The sequence below is a fragment of the Corvus hawaiiensis genome, chromosome 7 (genome assembly GCF_020740725.1).
Source record: "Corvus hawaiiensis isolate bCorHaw1 chromosome 7, bCorHaw1.pri.cur, whole genome shotgun sequence".
In the NCBI taxonomy this organism is placed as follows: domain Eukaryota; kingdom Metazoa; phylum Chordata; class Aves; order Passeriformes; family Corvidae; genus Corvus; species Corvus hawaiiensis.
Window position 1 is genome coordinate 19,737,481 of NC_063219.1, and position 12,017 is coordinate 19,749,497.

A 12,017-nucleotide genomic window follows, 5' to 3' on the forward strand; every position below is an offset into this window, starting at 1 on the left:
CATCCCAGAGTAAAACCAGTGAGAAAACATACAGCTCCCTCAGCCCACTCTTTAGGATAGAGTGGAGTAATTTATTCCACATTTTCAGACTGGTAAAATTAATTCCCCGCAAACCTCTAAACCCACTACTGTGAGGTTTTGCCTCTTCCTCGAGTGCTGGGTTAAAGATACATGACTTGGGCATTTTACACTCTCTAAGCACTCTCTAAGCACTACAGGAAAGAAAAAATTATTCACCCCATTTCAGAGTTTCCAAATTTCTTATGCCTACCTGTCCATCCAGCTAGTAATGCTTTACCTTTGTGTAAGGGCATTACACAGCACTTCTCTCCAGAATTTGCCACCCTCAAGGAATCATTTAATTCATATACAACTTTGACACTTAAGACAATTAAAAGAGCAGTCCCACAGACAAACAATGATGTTCTTGCACCAAAACAAGAACCAAGTACTGCAATAGCATGATAGTAATAAACAAGATTGCCATCCCACCCCACTAAAAAAATTTGCATTTATCAACAGCCTCACACAAAATGGGAACTAAACTCATGAGTACATTTCCAAAAACACATGCCTGGAGAGATGAGATAAACAGCAGCATCACAGCAGGGAACTAGGTACACTTCCGGAGGTCCAGTGTCTCTTATCACACATACCACTGTGCCAACTTGTAAGTTAAGGGCTTGGAGAAAATGTCATTTCTCCTTGCAGAGGAATAAAGCCTGTGTAGACAGCACATAAAAAGTGAAATTCCAAGACTGTTGAGAACAGAAGGTTATAAAGCAATGCCTCTCTTCTTTCTAATTCCACAATGTGGTAGTATTGATGAGCCAAGAAAATCCTTTCCACTCATTTTCAAATGTTCATTCATGTACTGGACTCTGCACCAGATCCTTCAGCTACTTGCAGATTCAAAGACTGCAAGGGAGACATGGTCACTTGGAACTAAAAGCAAAGAAATAATGTAGTGCTTTAATCACAGCCCATCCCTAAATGGAAGCCATAAATTAAGGAACTATACCTATACTAAAGCCTTTCTTGAGAAATATTACGGTTTTTTCCAAAGGATAATTTCAGTTCTAAGTAGACTATATCAGTATCTACAGGTGTTTCAATCATCTGTTTGTATATACTTATTGGTAGTTTGATGGAGTGTGTTCTGCAGCATTAATAAAAACTCCTGATTTATTGCTCTTAAGTACCTTACCATTGGGTCATAAGTCCCATTTCAATTGGACTTATTAATGGGATTTTAAAATTTTTGTTATTTAATGCACTATGGCTATTCTTTGCTAAATTTAGCTTTCATATGTGCGGCTCATAAACCAGAGACCAGAAAAAAGATTGATGATAAACTATGCCACCACAGGAAAATGTAAAAGAATATAAATTGGACATGCATGCCTGTCAAATACTTAGATGCCTCTACTGAGTTTATTTTGTGGCTGTGCATCTAGAAATATTTGCTACAATTACATAGCTGGGGCAGCTGTATGCATCATATTCTGCTGGCTTGGGAATTGTGTGCTCTTTTGCATAAGGCAGACAGGCCTTTTGAGTAAGCGGTTTTAGTGTCTTTCTTGGTAGACAGCAACAGTAGCTAAATGATGAAATGCGGGAGATGGCAAAAATAACAAGTCAGTACTAATTATGAAATTTTTATAGTGTCATAGAATAATGATGGCACACAGCTTTTGCAAGAGGAAATGATTCAGTTTTGCTATTCAATTCAGATGCCAAGCTCCAAATTTGCTTGTTTGATTGGGCTGGCGTTCTTTCCTCAGAGACTGGAAAAAGCTTCCATTAGCTTTCATTGGCCTAAATCAGAAGCATCTGTTAAAAGCATGAAACACTCATTGGTTGAGATCAACAGTCAGAAACCTGCACAAGGGCAGAATCTTTCCCCTGACGTAAATGACAAGTCAGTCATATGCCATCATTACTCTGCATGTCAACCTATGCATATATTTCATTGAATTGCTAACTCAGCTCAAGCCTGTGTCTTTCTTTGAGCTCTCTTAGTGATATTCTAAAATTAAAAGTCAGCATCCTACCCATTTCTCTCTTCCTTCAAACTGGTGCTTTGTTAGTCTTCACAACAGCATACAAATGCATTAGAAGTTTCAGAAAGCTAAGGAAAAAACCAAACTCTTACAGTGCTTCAGAATAGCTGAAATACAGTGCAAACAAACTTAAACATTAATTTTTTCCATCTCATGTGCTTCTCTTTTAGATATAGAGGTTTGATTTAGAACCTTCTGTGAAATCACTTCCAGCTGCTACAGACTTACCAGGTCCACATTGATTGCTGGTTTTGGGGAAAAAACAAGGCCCCATCTACAGGTATCAGCTATACTCCACTGAAAATAAGCACAACACAGAGGATTATTCAGCACGTAACTGTGAAGCGTCTATGTTAGGGTATGTTTGGCCGGCTGTGCTAATTGCATCCAAACCCCCGTGACCACGCTCCTACTGGCACTGCTCCATCTCCACATTTACTATAGCTCTGCCTCTTTCCCTCTAATAGCTTCTGGCATATTCTCCAATCCCACTATTTCTAATCCTGACATCCCTTTGCCAAATTGTGGAGGCAGCTTGGGGAAAAGGAAAACCAAAACAAAGCAGCCATCATCTTCAGCTGAAACTCACCCGCCTGCGTGGCTGCCTTCCAACATGTCTGCCAATGCCTGGCTGCTACAGGAGCTACTGCAGGAGTTGGAAAATCTAGGGGAAGGAGGAAAAATACACAACAGGCACAGAAATTAATGTTACTGGCTTCAAAAGCAACAGCCATCTGTTTTCCTTACTGCCTGGCAGTGTCAGGAGCTCCCTGCAGTGAGGATGGAGATTTGGCAGGTTTCCGTAACCCTATTGAGCTTTTACTGTCCCTACCAGCATCCCCTGCTGCTTCTCTCCACACCCTCAGACCAATTATACTTCGACTTTTTATTGCAGCAGCAGTGCCCACACAACCTTATACTTATGGGCACTTTAATCACCAACACCTATCAAAACTGGCAAAGTTCAACTACTGCTTAAGCATGACATTTCTAAATTGGGAATTAATATGATTTCGCAGCCTTGTTGAATCCAAATCATAGGAAAACTTGTTTTAAAATGTAGTTGAGGCAGAGTTTACACCTGAGAAAAAGAACTTGGTTTAGTTTTGTGATAGCATGATCTTACCTATATCACCAAGATGTCAAGAAAAATTGTGTTACATATTCCTTCTATGGCTGCCATTTGAGTTTTTATTTGCATAATGCTGCTTTCCCAAACAGAAGGTTGCCAATAAGACAGAGCATGAAACCTGTCACAGAAATGCAACAAAGAGAATTTGGAGGTTTTGTTTTCACATAGATCTAAACTGATTTCAGTGTATTTCATTGCCATAGAAATTAAAACAGAAATTTTCTCAGTGTATAAAGTTATTATTAATATTTCTCTTCATCATATGCCAAATTTAAGCAAAAACAGCAAGTAGCAAAAAAGATATAACAGGTAAAATAATGTAAGAATATATATTAGGCACAGTAATAAAACCAGCTATCCACAACCACAATCTTCCCTTGAAGTAGCAGCTTTTTAGTACAGCTCTTCAGGGCTGCTTCTGTTCTCAGTTATCACAGTTTTAATATAACTTACAATCACTTCTTAGAGACTTAGTTATCCGGATTTTACAAAGCATTATCTGCTTTAGGAAAAACCAGAGAGCTGCATACAGTAATCTGTCATGCAAGAGCAAGAGCAGCTGGTGTAGCTTACATAAAGTGGCAAATAGCCCAGTGCAGTAAAATGTAAGCATGTTCATAGCAAGAGCAACTATTGGCATAGAACAGATGCCAAAATCTATTTCTATTTGGATCACAAATAAAATTATCTGTTTATTTTCTGTCATAATGAAGATAAAACAACAGGATACAATTTCCTGAAATTTGGGGGTGACAGATTATCTTCAAAATGTAGATTTTCTTTTTTAATTTTATTTTACATATATTTAGTGCTTCCAGTTACAGGATCTGAGTTATCACATAGATCTCAGCAAGTCAAAATCCAATTGGCTAGTTTATCTATCACCTTGTCACCTGAATTGTGGTTTTGAGTGGAGGGTTGTTTGTTTATTTTGGGGTGGATTTTCTATTCTGCTCTCGGGGTTTTTTTACATAAAAGCAAACCATGGAATCATGAGGGTTTTTTTCTAGTTTTGGTTAGGTTGTTTTGGTTTTTTTTAAAGGAAGGAGATTGTTCATTCAAGTATTTAGTACCTGTCTCAGACAATTTATTCTTTTTCTGGTAGTTGTACTGCAATGGCTTCAACCACCAGGTATTCTTGGATCACAGATTACTAAATGCTCTGGCCTTGTGTTACTGGAAGCACATTGGAAGAAGGCTAGAATTAGGCTGCATTCCAGCTGCAAACACACAGTAGTTGACTGTACAGCAAAGATTCCTGTGAGAGGGATGAGTGGCAAGACCTGCTTAAGACATCCGAAGCTATTGAAATACAGACTAAAAATAGTAGCAGTGATCTCCATCACACTGGGACCCACTCTGTTCATGGACTTAGCAGCAATTTAATTACTGACTGCAGAGGGTGCAGTTTGATGTGCTGTTTTCCATATACCTCCATAAGAAAGATGATCTTATAAAAACTCTAGATGCCAAATAAGAGTTCAGTAGTGCCTCCTGTTTTGAAGGCATTTACAAATTCCCTCTAAGGCTGCATTTTCTTTTTTCTCTTGTTAAAGGATCACTTCCTCAGTTTGGTTCTGCAAGAGTATCAGGTTTCCGTTTTCTACTCTAAGGGCCTTGTCAGAAATGCTTAGTGTTTCAAAGAATTAGTCCCTTATAAATCTTTGTTTCCTTGTCATTGAAAGCAACGTGAACTATGGGCCCACAAATACAGTTTTCAGTCAACTCTGTCTAGAAGCCACTGATCAAGTTATATGCTGAGGAGTGAAATCCCTCCATGGGTCAATATTAACAGGTATGAGATAAAAGGAGGAGTTAGGGAAAGCAAAGTGGTTGCTTTGGTTAGGTTTTTCCATCTTTTTGTGGGCAAAACTGTAATGATACTAAAACTTAACATCCTGCCTTTTTCATAGTGGTAACAGCAGCAGCATGGCCTAACTATATGTGACAGCCACAATGACTCTTCATGCAGTATGTGTAATGATCTGTGTTTAATGGGGGCTGAGACACTTCCTGGACACTGTCCATAGCAGTCCTCCTCTGAGGCTATAGTCACACATTTAATGTGAGAAGAAACTCTAGAGGAAGTATTTTCTTGCTCTTTCTGCTGTGACCCAGCTTCCTAGCTATGATAGTTTAAACATTGCTATTAATAAAGCCTTTCTTTTTTCTTGTAGGGTCATATACCTTCCATGAATAAATTCCCATTTCAGTGTCACGAGTGAGTAGGATTTGGGATGTAATGCTTACCTCCTCCCATCTTCCTTCTCCAAAACTTCCTAGTCAAAAAGGTTCTAGTCCTAAGGAATCTTCAAGAACCTGTGAGTGGATTGAAACCCACCACAAAAAGGAATAAATCAGTCCTACTGTTTGTATGTCCAGAGTGCCACCAAGTCACTGGGAAGAGAATAGTACTTAGAGGAAGAAACTCACTCTACAGAGATCACAGTTGGGGGTTTTTTTAATTATCCCACAGGTGTAAGTTCTAGCAGGTTTGGGCCTCCTCCAGCTGTACATTGGAACCCCTACAGAACACGTCAGAGTCCATCAGAGCCTATGGACAGAAAGTCATACTTTGTACTTTGATCTCTGTGAACAAAAAAAAAGTGGAACAATTTAGCATGAGCATTATGGTCTAGATCGTGCTTTAGAGGCTTAGCCCTTTCTGAGTTGACAGAAAGAATGAGTTATTCCACTGGTATTTTGGCATTTTAGCATAAATGCCTCCCAGGGCCTTAAAAGCATTTCCTGGAGCAGCAACTACCTGGAGGGTTCAGTGGGTGCGGCTTGAACTTGGCACTCACTAGCAGAACTAGCACATCATGCTGCAAAGGAATGGGGCTTGGGACTTTATACCTGTCACCCTCAGCAGGCTCAGAGCTTTTCATGTTTCACTTTTCATGTTTCACTTTTCATGCCTCCTATGACATGGATCCAGTGTAAATTTGACCTTGCTTTGGAAGATTATCACTCCCAGCAGAGACTCTGGGGAGGAAACATTCCTTGAGCTCTCTCTCTATCCTGAAACATTAGAATTACTAATAGAGCTCCCAGCTGCTATTATAGTTTGCATAATATAAACACCTGCCTTCGACAATGACACAACCAAAGAAGTAGACATTTGTCCACTATATAGCCAGAAATTACTTTTCAGCACTACAGAACCAGGCCACAAACAAGTAAGCTATAGCTAAGAGAAAGGGTAATTGTATTCTGGTCTGGCAGCCATGCAGACCTCTGGATGCATATATGTTTTTTAAATGGTCACCTTAGCTCTGCATTAAAGTTGGTTTGAAGCCAATAGCTCATTGCCCTAAGAAACTGCATTCCTTATGGGTTAATATTTCACTCAACAGGAATCCTTTCTGGCCAGATATCAACTATTCAAACAGGTTTGTATCTCACTGTTTCCAGGAACAAGAGTTTTTCAAAGCCTTTTCAAACACAGCTGAATCAAAATACATACTCCCCACTTCTCTTCCTTCTATTTAAATCCATAACTCCAGATCTGCTCGCTTCTCTAAGGATAGCATGCTTCTTTATATTAGTTACATATTATTTAAGTTGGATACCATAAAAACATGGTTTTGGAGCTCACACATAAAAAGCCACTAGAATTATTTAGTTTCAAAAGGACATTCAGTACAACACATCCCTCTCTTTTCTATTTGGGACTATCTGGGCTCACTGGGTCTAAGCTCACGTCAGGAAATGTGTCTTCCTGCTGCATCTACTATCATTATCTCCTCTGAGTAACATCCAAGACAAAGATAACATACAACAGAAATATCACATTACCTAATCTTCTATTCCTGTCCTACAACAGGTTGGTCACTGACAAAGAGCTCGACCTTACTTGTAAAAGCTGATACATCAGTCGTTGCTCCTTATGTCTTACCTTACATATGGTGGGCAATGGAACAGTTTGGATTTTATGATCCTACTTCCATGTTTTTACTTTTGTCTCTCTGGAGTCTACTATGAGGAAGTGCACCAGAAATTGGGGAATTAAGCTGGAAATAGCAAGACTGGGGGAAAAATCCACAACTGAGTCAGAAAAGCTAGTAGGTGATTTGGGCAAAGAAGATGTATAAGGACAGTGAATCAATAACAGGGAAATTATAAACTGTATATTGACAGTGGAGTTTGCTTTTAATAATTTCATAAAATGCTTGCTTATTTTTGAGTGCTTTGAGTCTCTCAACAGCAAATCTTTAGTGGAAAATGTGTGTGGTAAAGATAAACAAGACTGCTTCAACATCCGTCTGGGTGAAATATACTTCACTTACAAAAATCTCAGTCCAACTCTTTATGCCGTATTAAAGATATCTTTAATAATATCTTTATTAGACATAAAGAGTCCAGCTTTTATGAGATACTGTTGTTCTTCGGCTTCCAAAATGTGCATCAGCCATTACCCAGCAGCAACTTCACTCAAAAGCTAGAACAGAACAGAATCATTTACATTGATCATAAATACTTCTGATACACAATAATAGATCAGAAAACCTTTCACATATTAACTATTTATAGGACTAATTGCAGTACGCCTCTTCAAAGCACATCTCATTACCTGTCTTCTGCAATAAATCAGTGATGGAATTAAGAAAGGAGTCCTGAATCCTTACCCTCATAAATACAGGCAGGAGTTCCCAGTTCACACTCCACCAGTGAAATCAATGCAAGATGCACCTTCTACCCATCTCAAAGGCAAGCAGGTGATAACTCAGACCATATTGCTTATTTCCTCATCTACCCCAGTCTCCTGAGGAAGCCACAGCCTTCTGTAGTATGATATGCATCAATCCCATTATAAAAACCAGTCCCTCTGCCCCATAGCAAGGGCATGTTGGTTATGTTACAGGAATTTCAAAGTATTCTGGGTCACTCAACAAGACTGCAATGTTTGCATGTCCTGTCCTGGGCTTGGACCCAGCACATGACAGAGAATGTCTGGAACTCCATAAAATTCCAGGTATGTCTCATCTCATGATGAGAAGCTGTGTCCCATGATCCTCACATGCCTCTGTAGGAAGCTCTGTGGCTTTGTCTACCTGAACGTTTGGGCATCATTAAGGCTGTAGGGAGAAATGTCCTCATCTAGTCTCAACGTCAGGAAACAGAAGACTACAACGGTTTAATTCCTGCTTCAGTTTCAACAGTTGGGCTTGCATCAGAGTGCACCTTTCCTGAAATATCCATTCCTGATTTGATAATTCCTAATAATGGATGATCACTGGAAATACTGGTAGCCACAGCCTTTGGTTACCAGCTCATTAATCACTGTAACCATTAAAAACTTATCTTTAATTTCCACTCTAGCTACAATTTCCTATTTTGTATTGGAGCAACTGGCTGAATATCCTTTTTCTAAAATTGCTGTGTCGAAAATCTGCTGTAATTTTTCTAGTAGATTGTGATCAAACTAGATATTTACCACATCTTTTAAGAGCTAAACAGAGTGAACTTCATTAAAGTTTTGCTACTGTTTTTCAGCCCTTAAGTTACTCTTGTAATTTTTTATTTGAAAAGTACTTAAGTACTTCTTATCTGTACAACCTCCACTCTAGTAAGTCTCTAGGTCTTTTGATAGCCCTACTGCAAAGTGAATAAAGGAAGGGTATTGGAGAAAACCTGAGCATTTGGAAAAGCCTGATAATGACTGACAGCAGGCATATCACTGCTGCTAGGGCTCAGAGTAGGATGGAGGAGAGGTGAGAGGGGAAAGCCATTCTATCCCTTAATCTTTTTTCCTTTTCCAGTACCTTTATGCTCTGCTTACAATGACATGCTAAAAATTATCATTGGAGCTGTTGTAGTCCATATGATGTTTGTCCTTTTGTTTTTCTATTTTGTTAATCAAGTTGCCTTAAATCAAAAACTCTAGTGAAAATCTATGCTTGTTATATTGATATTATGATAGAAGTTTGTAACCTTATCTAAAAACATTATGTTAATTTGACAGAACCTGAAGAGGAAGGGTTGAGGGGAGGTTGTTTTTTCAAATAGAAAACTGTTTTCATAATGAAGCACACATTGATTAGTTCTGTTTATTGCCTTTCTCTGCCCAGGTCTTTTCTACTCTTCTACCAAATTTTTTCTACCTTCCCATCTGAACTCACTAATTTAAAGTGTACACATGGATGTAAATAAGATTTCAGTGTTATCAATCCTCATTCTGCAATACCAGGTCTCCATTTATGAGCTTAAATTTTAGAAGCTGTTATTTACCCCATTCTTGCAAGACTATTACCCAAGATTCTTGCAGACTAGGTCTTCATATTATTACTTGCTTTTTCTGTCAATAAGCATAATCTCAACATAATGTTTGGCATCTTAGAACATCAAAAAAAGGGAAAAAAATTGTCCAAACCCCCAAAACAATTCTGTAGTTGCCAACTTCCACATTATCACACAGGACCACATAACAAGGAAGCTGAGATGAATCTCTAGATCAATGCCTGCACTGTTCCAGCCAAGCCCTCCAGGTTAAGGTCTTTTCTTACTAGGGATAGAGCAGTTCTGGCTGAGTGTTTCTATGGATAGCAGAGCTTCAAGGTGAAGGAAACCTTGTCTCACTTGACAAATTGAAAGTACTTTTGTAGTTGTGTGGCCTTCCTGTAGCATCAGGTGTTAGCATTTGAGTTAGACATAGATGTTATGATAATATTTATTTTTTCACTCTGAAGACACATATTAGCTAGAACTGTTAATTTTGACAAAGTCTGCTTAAGGAACTCTGTTTAACCTAACATGTGCAGAACTAAGTTTTGAATGCTGTCAAAATTCATTTCATCACCTAGATCTGTATAACACATGGAAACAAGAAACAAGAACTGATTAAAGATTTCATGAGAAACAAACCTGCCAAATCAGAATATATCAGCCATACAAACAGATTTTCTGTATAAAATTTTTATATATAAAACACTGAAATTGAAAAATGCATTTAAAATTATTACTATAATATATAGCTTCCAGGATAATGGGCTGAACATTTTCTTCCCTTGTTTATTTAATAAGAATACTTATGGGGGTTTTTTTTCCCTAGTGATGCAGATGTTGGGTTAATCTTTTAACTCCTACAGAGGACATGAGAGTAGTACAGTAATGGAATTGGTGGCCGGACATCATTTGGCCATTACTATATCTCATTCTTCAATTATTGCAATGTAGTGCTAGAACATCCATTAGAGATGTTGTTGCAGACAAAGGTCAAAGGGAGATCATTTACAATCCAGCACTTAATTTGTTCCTTCTAATTATGAGGGGGGAAAAAATCCTCACGATTAACCTATTTTCTTGAGCAACAAGGAAGAAGCGTTAACAGACCTCAGCATATGTGGGGAACTTCTGCCTGTGTGTATAAATTAAAGCTTTATGACATGATCCAAAGACAGAGGAAACAACTTAAGTTGATTTCAATCAATTTGGAATCAAAACTTAACTCAAAAGAGTTCTAAATAATTAGAATAACATTAGCTACTACCTCTTTTATTGCACTGGTACTGTCTTGTGAAAAGTGTTCAGTCTCTTAAACAACAGCATCACATTTACTCAAAATGAGGCTAAATGAGAGTTAGGTGCACTTTCTGTTCTGTATAAAATATATTCCCGCAGTAATTAGTGCCCAAAGTGAGTGTAGTTGTAATAATATTTAAGATAAAAGTCCATCAAGACAGAAAATATAAATGGACAATAACGAGACTGAATCAAGACTTTCAGTTATTTAAAGTGTGTTGTACAAGTCCATAAGCTAGAACACCTTCATTTTACAGTCATCATCATCATCACTAAATATATGTACATAAACACAAACTACTCTGGGGTATGGCTATACTGATGCACACTCAAGGGCTTCCAAGCAAGCCACAGTGATCCTGTTGAGTGGCAGCTGGAGTGCACAAACAGGCCTGGCTCAGTGAAGAATTGATTGAAGAGGTGCCATTCCACCTCAGAACCATTTCTGAAATTCTTGCATTCTGTTTCACTCAGTGTGGAGCAAGCTCAAACCCTTTCACATGTTCTCGTTATAAGCAATCTTTTCCACACGTTTGTTCAAACAAAAGACGGGGACTTAAAATTCAGAAAAGGGCGCCAGGAGTGGAGGAACAGTTCCATAATTCCGTAACAATTTTAACATTTCACTAGTCTTTGAATTTCTGCAAATAAACTGGGCTACAGGAATAATTGTAGGAAAGAGCAATGCATTATATGCTAGATACCTTCTCAGGTGCTTGTATAAAGAGAGGGTATTTGAATAAAACTGCTTGGGTTTTATTAACTCTAGTGTTTTTAGTACATCTGCACAGAGTGCTCTAGCTGAAAACAAATGCAAATGAGCAGAGTGAAAACGTGTCTAATGTGAGCACTGGGGTGTTTATGCTATACCTCACACATACCAAACAAGCAAGTCTACCCACTTTTTTGTTTGCTGTTTACCCGTATGCAGTATGCACTCTACAACTGTCCTAACATGTATTGGCATGTCTGACCCCTATGTGAAAGACAAAGAGGATTCTTTGCTTCACTCCATGTATACTAGGCATTAGACCATGCAAAGCAAAGCACTAAATGAGACTTCTAATTTGGTTATACCCTCCTGACCTGATAGTGCTTCCTTTTCTACTTGTTTTACAACAGAAAAAAAATAACCCGAGAAAGCAACAATGAACAGCAGTCTGTAAGTACATAGCTTTCCAGTTTTGTCTAGCTTGAAACAAAGGAGGGGTATTTTTATCTTTACGAATTAAGATATGAAGTACAGAACAAAGGACTATACAAATAAGATAGAAACAACAGTACTCGGTTTTCACCTGGCC

At 38.3% G+C, this 12,017-nt stretch overlaps 2 long non-coding RNA genes across 2 annotated transcripts in view; one reads left to right on the forward strand and one right to left on the reverse strand.

Annotated features, from left to right (window-relative positions):
* The window catches only part of LOC125328880, a 38,662-nt gene extending 35,829 nt beyond the window's left edge, over positions 1-2,833 (reverse strand). The window contains exons 1-2 of the long non-coding RNA XR_007204928.1: positions 2,653-2,833; positions 2,292-2,360 (exon numbers count right to left, since the gene is read on the reverse strand). This is a non-coding gene — a long non-coding RNA (uncharacterized LOC125328880). The remainder of the gene's footprint in view (positions 1-2,291; positions 2,361-2,652) is intronic.
* LOC125328879 overlaps positions 1-12,017 on the forward strand; it is a 69,628-nt gene that overhangs the window by 40,570 nt on the left and 17,041 nt on the right. The window lies entirely within an intron of this gene.